The following is a 12,770-nucleotide window of genomic DNA, read 5'->3' as shown; positions in this document are numbered from 1 at the left end:
TCCTTTGACAATGTGTCAAAGGTTTATAGGAAGAGATATCTATATTTACCGGTGCAGATGATGTCGGTTCATTATTTGTCTTCTTTCTTGTCTGTCTCGCTTCTTGGGCTACTCCTCAGACATAGTTTCCTCTGAGTCCGATGTATTGCTTTTTGTCTTCTTTTTCCTTTCGAAGAATTTAGCCAGTGCCGCTTCCGATTTCTTCTTGGTTGGTGACCGTTTGGTCACTTTTGGACTTGTTGTTGTAACTGGTGTAGATGCGGATGGCACTTCTTTTCCCTTCTTCACTGAAGGCTCTTTTCCTTTCTTTGCTGGTGGTTCTTCAATCGATGTTATCCTCTCTAGGTAGGTGTCGGTTCTCTTTGCCTTAGGATTAAGCGGTGAGGAAATAAGGGTAGAGGCATACCCTTCCAGCATATCATACATCACCTCATAGCCCATTGGCTCTACTTCTTCCACTCTAGGCTCAACAACCTCCATTATGCATTGATCCACCTTGATGGTGAAATAGATATCGTCTTCATATTTCTTGACAATGTCACCTGATATTCTCATTCTTTGGCTCATTTTCTATCTGAACTCATCAAAATATTTGTTCAGAACTTCAGGGTAACCAATTCCCACTGCTTGGAAACTTTCCTTTATTTGTTTGGTAACCGATTGGTCCACCAACCACTGAATCTCTCCCACTCCTGGGAAGTATCCTTGAAAGTAAAAGAACAACCCAACCAATAGTTGTCCAAACTTGAACCTCAGTGCATTATCCTATTTGATCGACTTCAAATTCAACAGGAGTTGCCTTTGCATATCGGTGCATAGGTCAAATGATGCATCCTCCTTGATCATCTGGTAAGCAACATTTACCGCTGCAAAAGATACAGAGTTAATTTTGCTGGCCGAGAATGTCCAATAACCAATCACCATACATGCATACTTCACTAGATCGTCCTTGATAGAATTGACAGTCATACCTCGTGAGTCGCTCACTAAACCATCCTTAGGGCTGGCACATCCCCTGTATTGCAGAAACTGGTGATGGCATGAATTGCTTGTGGTGTTATATCATGCGTTCTTTCTAGGTACATCTTGTCACCATGAACTCTGCTTAGAATGATCCTAATGTGATCATCCGTGAAATCCTCCAGGAAATAAGTAGCATTATGGAGCTTCTTCTTCTCCAAGATACTATACTCTGGTTTGATCTTTTTATCTTGTCCACATAACAAACCTAGATGGGACTAGATAGCTAGAGACCTTAGGTCTTCAATCTTGCAATCTATGTAATTAGAAATCCCTTCTTCTTCTATAACACCAGTCGGAACTTGTGATAGGGCATTATACTTAGACTTGCGTTGAATAAAACTTGTAGACTCGACAGATGCACTAGAACTGGTATGAGATGCGAAAGCCATGATAGAAACTTAAAAACTTGAGAAATACCTTTTGAAACACATGAATTTAGGACTTTCAAATTCTCCTTCACTTCACACTCCGTCGGTTGCAGAATCACTGCTTTGGGTTCTTCACTTGACCGTTTGCAATTTGAATTTGAATCTCCTTCGCGGTTTCTCAATTTCTCAAAATCTCAGCACAAATCACCTTTTCTTCACTCTGCTCTTTGGAAAAATTTTCTTCATTCAAAAATTGATAGTGATAAATGATTTGAAAAATTGTTTTAAACATATTCATCGGCTACTGCAATAAATGATCCACTATTAGGGCATAAACCCTAATTTGCCTTTTACCATTTCCAGTCTTCCGCCAAATGATAGGTATCGCATACCAGTTAAGGTCTTTTATCGGTGTCAACCGGGGGTTCGAAACATTTCACCATTTTCTCCCCCTAAGCTTTTCTGAAGCTTAGTTTGTCGGTTCCGTAATTTCCACACTAGGTGCAGAAACCATTTCCTCTAGTAACACTGTTGGTTTCTTCTTCCAGATTTTGTTCATATCTACTTGAACAGTGTCAACATCAATGTTCCTTTCCAAAGTGACTGGTATATCATTAGATATGATCTTTCTTGATCTACAGAATCTAGCAACGTGACCCGGTTTGTTGTAGTGATAGCAGACCAATCCAGGTGCTCTCCAAGGTCCATTGTTCATGTTTCCATTCTTCCTTCTACATGTTGCAGTAGTGTGACCATGACCATGACAGACCATATAGTTTTCTCTCCATTCGATTGCCGCTTGATAGCCACCGCTTCTTGGCTGATGATTGAAGGCATTAAACCGGTTGTGATTCTGGTTCACAAAAGGTTCAGGACCAACTCCTTGGGTCCTCTGAGGATATTTTCTAGTGTTGTTCATAACAGACCTACATTCAGATGCTCTATGCCCATACTTGTTGCATGCATAACAATTACCATTGAATCTATAGGATCTAGGCTTATCATTTAGAAAATAAGGAAAATTGTTGTAAGTCTTACTCCTACACACATTGGCAATATGTCCTTCTTTAAGATACCTAAAGCAAACTGGTTAAAAATTTTGCTTACCTTTAATCGTTGATGTCAGTTTTTTCTTTGATGCTCCAACATTTGTACGAGAGGTCTCACCTTCCTCATGACTGAAATAACCAAGTCCATCAATATTCTTGACTGGTTTGGCAGATTCAAGCTTTTGCTCTAGCTTGACAGTGCTGTTGTTGAACTTAGCAAGTATTTCCTTTGACTCAGAGAGTTCTTTGGAAATAGCAGCATTTGTTTCCATCAGGTTTTCATTCTCAGAGATGGCACTGTTTAGTTCACCTTACATCTCTTCCTTTTCCACTTTGTTTGCATGGAGTTGAGCAGTTAGGGCACTGATCTCTTTCTTTCACTAGATCTTCACCTTTCCTCTGGTTCTCAAGCTCTTGACACATCCGAATAGTCAGTCCTTCCAACTCCTTTCTCAGGTTGGAGTTTGATTCATTCAACTTATTTACTTCTACAATTAGGGCTTCCATGTCTGCTTCATTTGAAGAACTATTTTCAAATAGCTCCATCAGCTTTTCTGCATGTTCTCTCCTTTTGCTTGAGATGCCTTGTATTTGACCATAAGATCATCATAGGCTTGCTCAGATTGAGTGAGCCGATGATTAACTTCCCTTATAGAGTATTCCCCCATATCTCTTTCCAAGTGGTTAAACTTATAGAAAGGTAGGTTTCGATACCAATTGATGAATACTAAGAGGGGGGGTGAATTAGTATGCCAAAAATCTCTACACTTAAACACTTTGCAAGACTAATAGTAAACCGATAAAATAGTTTAGCAGACAAATTGGTTAACACACATGCAAACCAAATAGTTAATAATGCATTCACCCACAGAAGCAAAAGCACCATAACACAAGAGATTTTGACGTGGAAACCCAAATGGGAAAAACCACGGTGAGATGGAACTTACAAGTAACTATCTGTAGAATAGGAACCAGACCGGTTAAGGTCTTACCATGTTCTTTACCAGAATAGATCCTGTTAGGAATCTCAGTCTCTGTTAGGAGATAAGTCCGATTAAAGACTACCTTGCTAGAGGATTTTAGATCCACAGATGTGAACCACCTTGTTAGAGGATTTACAAAAGGCTTTTGGGCCTACCCTGTTAAGGGCTACAGACTTGTCAAAGATGTGAGTAATCAACAAGTGTTTGATCTAGCTAATAGCATAGATTGCTCGGTGAGATCCTTGATGGCTCGTTCCTAATGCATTCTAGCATTACTTTAGTCTTCTACACATTCATATTCTCTCCAACTCCTCAACTACCTTAAACCCTAGCAACAACATAAACTTTCACTACAGCCACATCAACAACCTAAAACCCTAGACATGATGTCCTTATAAAGGAATTTGGTTTCATGTTGGTCCAATAGGATTACATTACAATTTCCTAGGTTCAATGAACCTAGACATAATTGGTAACATGGCACAAAAAACACCTTTAAAGTGTCAGCACCGTCAAACAATCGATGGATGGTAACTCATCACAAAATACCGGTTGGTAACTCATCATAGAGTATTACCGGTTCATACAATATACCGGTTGCTAGTTTGTCAAAAATGAAGACTGGTAAAAATGTGTTATGCCGCTTTAATTTCTCATACTGCTTGGGATCCACGAACTGCTTAGGGTCAACATGCCGCTTTAGATCGGGAAACACATTCTTCAAAACACCAATAGCCTAAAGACTATACTACAACATTTCGGTTGGAACAAATACTGGTTGTGCTCTAACTCATACATATAAAGGGGATCTCAATGCAAGTGTGTGTCCATCAATGACAATCACAACATAAACATCAAAAATGCCAACAATCTCCCCCTTTGGCATTGATGGCAACACTTAGGAAAATAAAATTTTGACATCTAAGTGTTTTACAATAAAATCATGCCATTAGCAAAATTGCTCCCCCTAAGCATATACACTATCCCTTTGACAATACAATGTATAACAATATTGCATATAGAGCATAAACATTGAGATATTCATAACATATATCAAAGTTTTGATTACCAGATACTTCTCTCAAATAGAATTCTTCTCCCCCTTTGTCAACAATGACAAAGTATAGCTGGACAACCCTGTTTTCATTTGATATTAAAATAATAAAAGTTTATGACAATAAGGAATAATACTTGTCAAAAATAGATTTAAAGTCCCGCAAGAATTGTTTCATCGATAAAGACCAGGACTCAAGTAGGGAAGTGGCTAATTCTTTCTCTGTCTGCATCTGGGAGACATGTTCTTCCATGGTATCAATTATTCTCATCTCATTTGTCACTATTAAGGCATCCAGATTCAGATAGCACTTCTGAAGAATTTGCAGACATGGGAATAGAACCGGTTGTAGCTCCTGCAAATCTCTAGACTGGGTGTTGATCTCTTGCTCCATTTTTGCTGACTGGATGTGAAACCGGTAAATGGTTTGCCCATAAGGTGTAAAGGAATCATAAGGTGGCTTGAATGTGCTCATGTAGGACTGTAAGTTCATTTGAAGCTTTTGCTTCTAAGTTAGCACATCGTCATAGAATAGATGGGGTTGGCAGATCTTGCTAAGTAGCAGATTCCCTTCATCCAGAGCGTCCCTTATATCCTTTTGTTCTTTTTTCAGTTTAGACCAGAGCTCATTTAACTTCTTCACCAGAGCTATATTAAGAGATTTTTGATGCTCCTTCTTGACATTTGCCTCTGCTACCTCTTCTAGGCTCTACACATGATCATCCACTAGTGTGCATAAGAGCTTTAGTTTGGCCAGTGATAATTCAGTGCATGGAAGGTTAGTACCGGGTATCAAACCGGTAAGAGTGTCCACAGCTGCTTGAATTACATCCTGCTCCTTCTTCCTCCAAATGTTTTCAAGCCATTCTTGGGCAACTTTGATGCTCTGCATTAGCTCTGTTTCACTTGTAGACTGGAGGTCGATAGGACTGGTGAGGTCAGCCGGTTTGGCTTGACTACCAGTTGCCTTTGGAGTCTCCATCTGGATGCTCTTTGCCACTTCTCTTTCCTTATCCTCTTCTACTTTTTTCTTCTTCACTTCTCTTTTCTTCTCCTCTTCTTTGTCCTCCTTAGCCTTTTTCTTCTTGGCTTCTCCCCTCTTCTCCTCTTCCTTTTCTTCTTCTTCCTTCTTCTTTTTATGTGCTTCCTTCTTCTTCTTCTCCCATTCCTTGTCTTCCTCTTCCTTCTTCTTTTTCTCAGCTTCCTTCCTCTTCTCCTCTGCCTTATCTTCATCTGCCTTTTTCTTTTCTGCTTCCTTTCGCTTCTCCTCTTCCTTTCTCTTCTTCTCATCCTCCTCCTCTTTCTTCTTACTTGCATCTTCTTGTTTCTTTTTCTCTTCTACATGCTTCTTCATCCTTCTTCTTCTTCTTCTTCTTCTCCTCTTCATGTTTCTTCTTCTTCTCTTCTTCATCCTTTTTCTTCTTCTCTTCTTCATCCCTTTTCTTCTGCTCTGCCTATTCCTTAGCTACTTCTTGTCTATCCTTGACTTTCTTATCAACCTATTCAGCCTGTTGCTCCTATCATGTTGCCTCAGATGGTGTTTCCTGAGTAACATCTTCTACATCTAGGGCATCGACATCAATAGTGTCGACCGGTTCATCAACCGAATTTCCTTCATCATCAAGTACTTCATCTGGTTTGGATATAACCATTTCTTTCTCAACTTGCCAGTTGGCTTCAACCACTCGGTGCATCTTCAGAGCTTTTAGAGCATGGGTGTGTATATCCTTGAGCACTTCTTTACCCTTCCCTTGTAGTAACAGTAGTCTTCTTGTTCTCATGAAGAAAAGACCTTTGTATTTGTTCATTACATCAAACAGTTTTGAATTTGATACATCAAGAAAATGTTCAGCAAAAACTTTTTCTCTCATTTCCCATTCCTGCTCTATGGCAATGCGCCATTTATCATCTAAGGACTTATACAAAGAATCCAGTGTTTCAAATCTAATTTCAGAAGGTGATCGGTCATTAACACATAAATACTGAATTATTTCCTTTTCAACCACTTCCTTTTCATCATCATTAAAGTCATCAAAATACTCAAATAAATCATGTAGCAATTTTCTCCTAATATTTTTTATTGTTCTTTGACAATGTGTCAAAGGTTTATAGGAAGAGATATCTATATTTATCGGTGCAGATGATGCCGGTTCATTCTTTGTCTTCTTTCTTGTCTGTCTTGCCTTCTTGGGCTGCTCCTCAGACACAATTTCCTCTGAGTCTGATGTATTGCTTTTTGTCTTCCTTTTCCTCTCGAAGACTTTATCCGGTGTCGCTTCCGGTTTCTTCTTGGCCGGTGACCGTTTGGTCACTTTTGGACTTGCTGTTGTAACTGGTGCAGATGCGGATGACACTTCTTTTCCCTTCTTCATTGAAGACTCTTTTCCTTTCTTTGCTGGTGGTTCCTCAACTGGTGTTATCCTCTCTAGGTAGGTGTCGGTTCTCTTTGCCTTAGGATCAAGTGGTGAGGCAATAAGGGTAGAGGCATACCCTTCCAGCATATCATACATCACCTCATAGCCCATTGGCTCCACTTCTTCCACTCTAGGCTCAACAACCTCTATTATGCATTGATCCACCTTGATGGTGAAACAAATATCGTCTTCATATTTCTTGACGATGTCACTTGATATTCTCATTCTTTGGCTCATTTTCTGTCTGAACTCATCAATATACTTGTTCATAACTTTAGGGTAACTGGTTCCCACTGCTTGCAAACTTTCCTTTATTTGTTTGGTAACCAGTTGGTCCGCTGACCACTGAATGTCTCCCACTCTTGGGAAGTATCCTTGAAAGTAAAAGAACAACCCAACCAATAGTTGTCCAAACTTGAACCTCAGTGCATTATCCTGTTTGATTGACTTTAGATTCAACAGGAGTTGCCTTTGCATACCGGTGCATAGGTCAAATGTTGCATCCCCCTTGATCATCCGGTAAGTGACATTTACCATTGCAGCAGATACAGAGTTAATTCTGCTGGCTGAGAATGTCCAGTAGCCAATCACCATACATGCATACTTCACTAGATCGTCCTTGATAGAATTGATGGTCATACCTCATGAGTTTCTCAGTGAACTGCTGAGCTTGGACATTTCTATTTTTCATACCGTCCTTAGGACTGGCACATCCCCTGTATTGCAGAAACCTATGACAGCATGAATTGCTTGTGGTGTTATATCATGCGTTCTTTCTAGGTACATCTTGTCACCATGAACTCTGCTCAGAATGATCCTAATGTGATCATCTGTGAAATCCTCTAGGAAATAAGCAGCATTGTGGAGCTTCTTCTTCTCCAAGATACTATACTCCGATTTGATCTTTTTATCTTGTCCATAGAACAAACCTAGCTGGGAGTGATAGCTAGAGACCCTAGGTCTTCAATCTTCCAATCTATGTAATCAGAAATCCCTTCTTCTACTATAACACTAGTCAGAACTTGTGATAGGGCATTATACTTAGACTTGTGTTGAATAAAACTTGCAGACTCAATAGATGCACTAGAACTGGTATGAGATGCGGAAGCCATGATAGAAACTTAAAAACTCGAGAAATACCTTTTGAAACACGTGAATTTAGGACTTTTGGATTCTCCTTCACTTCACACTCCATCGGTTGCAGAATCACCGCTTTGCATTCTTCACTTGACCATTTGCAATTTGAATTTGAATCTCCTTCGCGGTTTCTCAATTTCTCAAAATCTCAGCACAAATCAACTTTTCTTCCCTCTACTCTTTGGAAAAATTTTCTTTGTTCAAAAACTGATAGTGAGAAATGATTTCAAAAATCATTTTAAACATATTCCTCACCTACTGCAATAAATGCTCCAATATTAGGGCATAAACCCTAATTTGCCTTTTACCATTTCCAGTCTTCCGCCAAATGACAAGTATCTCATACCAGTTAAGGTCTTTTATTGGTGTCAACTAGGGGTTTGAAACATTTCACCGTTTGCTTCCCCTAAGCTTTTCTGAAGCTTAGTTTGCTGGTTCCATAATTTCCACACTAGGTGTAGAAACCAGTTCCTCTAGTAACATTGCTGGTTTCTTCTTCCAGATTTTGTTCATATCCACTTGAACAGTGTCAACATCAATGTTTCCTTCTAGAGTGACCGGTATATCATCAGATATGTTCTTTCTTGATCTACAGAATCTGGCAAGGTGACCTAATTTGTTGCAGTGATAGCAAACCAATCTAGGTGCTCTCCAAGGTCCATTGTTCATGTTTCCATTCTTCCTTCTGCATGTTGCAGCAGCATGACAGATCATACAATTTTCTCTCCATCCGGTTGTCAGTTGATAGCCACCACTTCTTGGCTGATGATTGAAGGCATTAAACCAGTTGTGATTCCGGTTCACAAAAGGTTCAGGACCAACTCCTTGGGTCCTTTGAGGATATCTTCCAATGTTGTTCATAACAGACCTGGATTCATATGCTCTATGCCCATACTTGTTGCATGCATAATAGTTACCATTGAATCTATAGGATCTAGGCTTATCATTTAGAAAATAAGGAAAATTGTTGTAAGCCTTACTCCTACACACATTGGCAGTATGTCCTTCTTTAAGATAGTTAAAGAAAATAGGTTTAAACTTTTGCTTACCTTTACCCTTTGATGCTCTAGCATTTGTACCAGAGGTCTCACCTTCCTCATGATCAAAATAGCCAAGTCCATCAATATTCTTGACTGGTTTAGCAAATTCAAGCTTTTTCTCTAGCTTGACAGTGCTCTTGTTGAACTTAGCAAGTATTTCCTTTGACTCAGAGAGTTCTTTGGAAATAGCACCATTTGTTTTGCATCAAGTTTTCATTCTTAGAGATGGCACTGTTCAGTTCAACTTGCATGTCTTCCTTTTCCACTTTGCTTGCATGGAGTTGAGCAGTTAGGGCACTGATCTCTTGTTTCAGCTTGGAGATCTCATTATCTCTTTCTTTCACTAGATCTTCACCTTTCCTCCGATTCTCAAGCTGTTGACACATCCGGATAGTCAATCCTTCCAACTGCTTTCTTAGGTTGGAGTTTGATTCATTCAACTTATTTACTTCTGCAATTAGGGCTTCCATGTTTGCTTCATCTAAAAAACTATTTTTAGATAGCTCCATCAGCTTTTCTGCATGTTCTCTCCTTTTTTCTTGAGATGCCTTGTGTTTGACCATAAGATCATCATAGGCTTGCTTAGACTGAGTGAGGCAATGAGTAAGTTCCCTTATAGATCATTCCCCCATATCTCTTTCCAAGTGGTTAAACATATAGAAAGGTAGGCTCTAATTCCAATTGATGAATACTAAGAGTGGGGGGTGAATTAATATGCCAAAAATCTTTGCACTTAAATATTTTGCAAGACTAATAGTAAACCAGTAAAACAGTTTAGCTGACAAACAGATTAACACACATGTAAACCAAATAGCTAATAATGCATTGAACCATAGAAGCAAAAACACCATAGCAGAAGATATTTTGACGTGGAAACCCAAATGGGAAAAACCACGGTGAGATGGAACTCACAAGTAACTATTTGCAGAATAGGAACCAGACCGATTAAGGTCAGACTAGTTAAGGTCTTACAATGTTCTTTACTAGAACTGATCCTGTTAGGAATCTCAATCACTATTAGGAGATAAGTCTGATTAAAGACTACCTTGCTAGAGGATTTTAGATCCACAGATGTGAACCACCTTGTTAGAGGATTTACAAAAGGCTTTTGCACCTACCTAGTTAAGGGCTACAGACTTGTCAAAGATGTGAGTAATCAACAAGTGTTTGATCTAGCTAATAGCACAGACTACTTGGTTAGATCCTTGATAGCTTGTTCCTAATGCATTCCAGCATTACTTCAGTCTTCTACACATTCATATTCTCTCCAACTCCTCAACCACCTTAAACCCTATCAACAACAGAAACTTTTGCTATAGCCACATCAATAACCTAAAACCCTAGACATGATGTCCTTATAAAGGAATCTGGTTTCATGTCGGTCCAATAGGATTACATTACAATTTCCTAGGTTCAATGAACCTGGACATACTTGGTAACACGACACAAAAACCACCATTAAAGTGTTGGCACTATCAAACAATCGGTGGATGGTAACTCATCACAAAATGTTGGTTGGTAAATCATCACAGAGTATTACTGGTTTATACAATATACCGGTTGCCAGTTTGTCAAAAATGAAGATTGGTAAAAATGTGTTATGCCGCTTTAATTTCTCGTACCGCTTGGGATCCACAAATCGCTTGGGGTCAACATGCCACTTTAGACCGGGAAACACAGTTTGCAAAACACCAATAGTCTAAAGACTATAATACAACATTCTAGTTGGAACAAATACCGGTTGTGCTCTAACTCATACATATAAAGGGGATCTCAATACAAGTGTGTGTCCATCAATGACAATCACAACATAAACATAAAAAAGGCCAAGAGTAATAAGGTGAAGAGAAGAATTTTGCACCCTGCCATCCCATGTGTAGGAATATGAATGAAAAATGATCTCGCGGGGCAAATTAGATGCGAGATGGTGCCCAATCCTGCCATCCTGCATGTAGGTTTTTGAGATGGTAAAATACACGATGGGTATTTCACCCAAAACCAACACAGAAGCAATCCACATGGACATTTGACCAATTTTGACTCAATGACATAAAAGGAGATGTGGATAATGTGGCATGTATGGGATAAATCAAATACTACTATCAAGATATGGATGTTGCCTATTGATAAATCTGATTGTTGAAGGAAGAAACAATTAAGGAAGGTGGTTGCATTAAATTTTTATTGTCAGAGAACAAGTAAATGATCATTTAAGTGGCTCAAGGAATTCAAAAGATCTTCAACCAATCAGATATCATAGCCATGAGAAGATCAGAAAATATCTAATTGATAAGACATAAAAGTTATGGGGAGTAATCTAAACATAGAGAATTTTCTAAAGATGGAAGGCAACATTTAATATGAGCTACTGCCAGATTGAAAAAGAGTGCAAGGTAGATTTTTTTTTTTTAGATTTGGAGTGAAGAACCTAGACGTAGATTGATGATCATGAAGTGGAGTCTAGTGCAGAAGCATTGTGCTGAGAAGTTTTGAATTAGTGAAGTGAATAATAGAGAAGAGATGAAGGAGAGAGTGTGTGAAAAAAATAGAAAACAAAAAGCACAGGAGACATCACAAAGGGGGTGGAAAACACAAAACATAATGTACTCTGAGAAAAATCAATAGAGAGAACATAAGATGAAGACATAAGAATAGAGTGAAGAGACCTGAGATTAGAGAGTGAAGAAGACCGAGGCGTAGAGAAGAAGACCAGGGTGCAGAGAAACCAAAAGGTTATCTACACTATGTGGGGTAGAGAAGGAGGGTTGAATAGAGAGAAGAGATTAGAGAGTTGGGTGCAAAGATGATTAGAGATCAAAAGGTAGAGAGTGAGAATTGATAGCTAAGAGCAAAGAGCAAAGGATGAAGCCTATGAGTAGAAAATAGAAGAATAATTCTCAAGTGTAGAAAACACGGTGCATTACAAAAATCATCTGTAACAAGGTACTCAACCTGTAGCTGTAACATTTCTTTGTTGTAATCATCTGAGTTGGTGCTCAGATCAGGGGTTGGTGCTCCTTTTGGTTGGTGCCCATAAACCTTGTAGTCAAACTCTTTCCATTGTGAGGCTGGATTAGAGAAGTAGACTCTAGCAGCATTTTTGACCGAGGTTTTTCCCCATCATGGGTTTTCCTCGTATATCTTGTGTTATGGGTTTGCCTTCTATGTATGTGTGCAAATTAGTTTAATATTTTTGCTCATAGTTTCTTGACCTCTGATATTTGAGCTTTGATCTTCTAGAAAGTTCAAGTTTTAGTTACCACTAATTCACCCCCCTCTCAGTGGTCCATTTGTGTTCCTTCATATATATATATATGTGTGTGTGTGTGTGTGTGTGTGTGTGTGTGTGTGTGTGTGTGTGTGTGTGTGTGTGTGTGTGTGTGTGTATCTATGTATGTATATATATATGTATGTATGTATATATATGTATGTATATATATGTGTATGTATAAATATATATGTATGTATATATGTATGTATGTATATATATATGTATGCATGTATGTATATATATGTATGTATATATGTATGTATGTGTGTATGTACGTATGTATGTATGCATGCATGTATGTATATGTATATTGATATTGTTAATCTTAGAGGATCCAGTTAATACTGAGAGGGGGGGTAAATCAGTATTAACAATAATTTCAAACTTAAAACTTGAACTTATTAAACTTCATCAAATCAATCATAAGACAG

The sequence above is a fragment of the Cryptomeria japonica genome, chromosome 8 (assembly GCF_030272615.1).
Source record: "Cryptomeria japonica chromosome 8, Sugi_1.0, whole genome shotgun sequence".
Lineage (NCBI taxonomy): Eukaryota > Viridiplantae > Streptophyta > Pinopsida > Cupressales > Cupressaceae > Cryptomeria > Cryptomeria japonica.
This window is presented reverse-complemented; position numbering follows the sequence as displayed.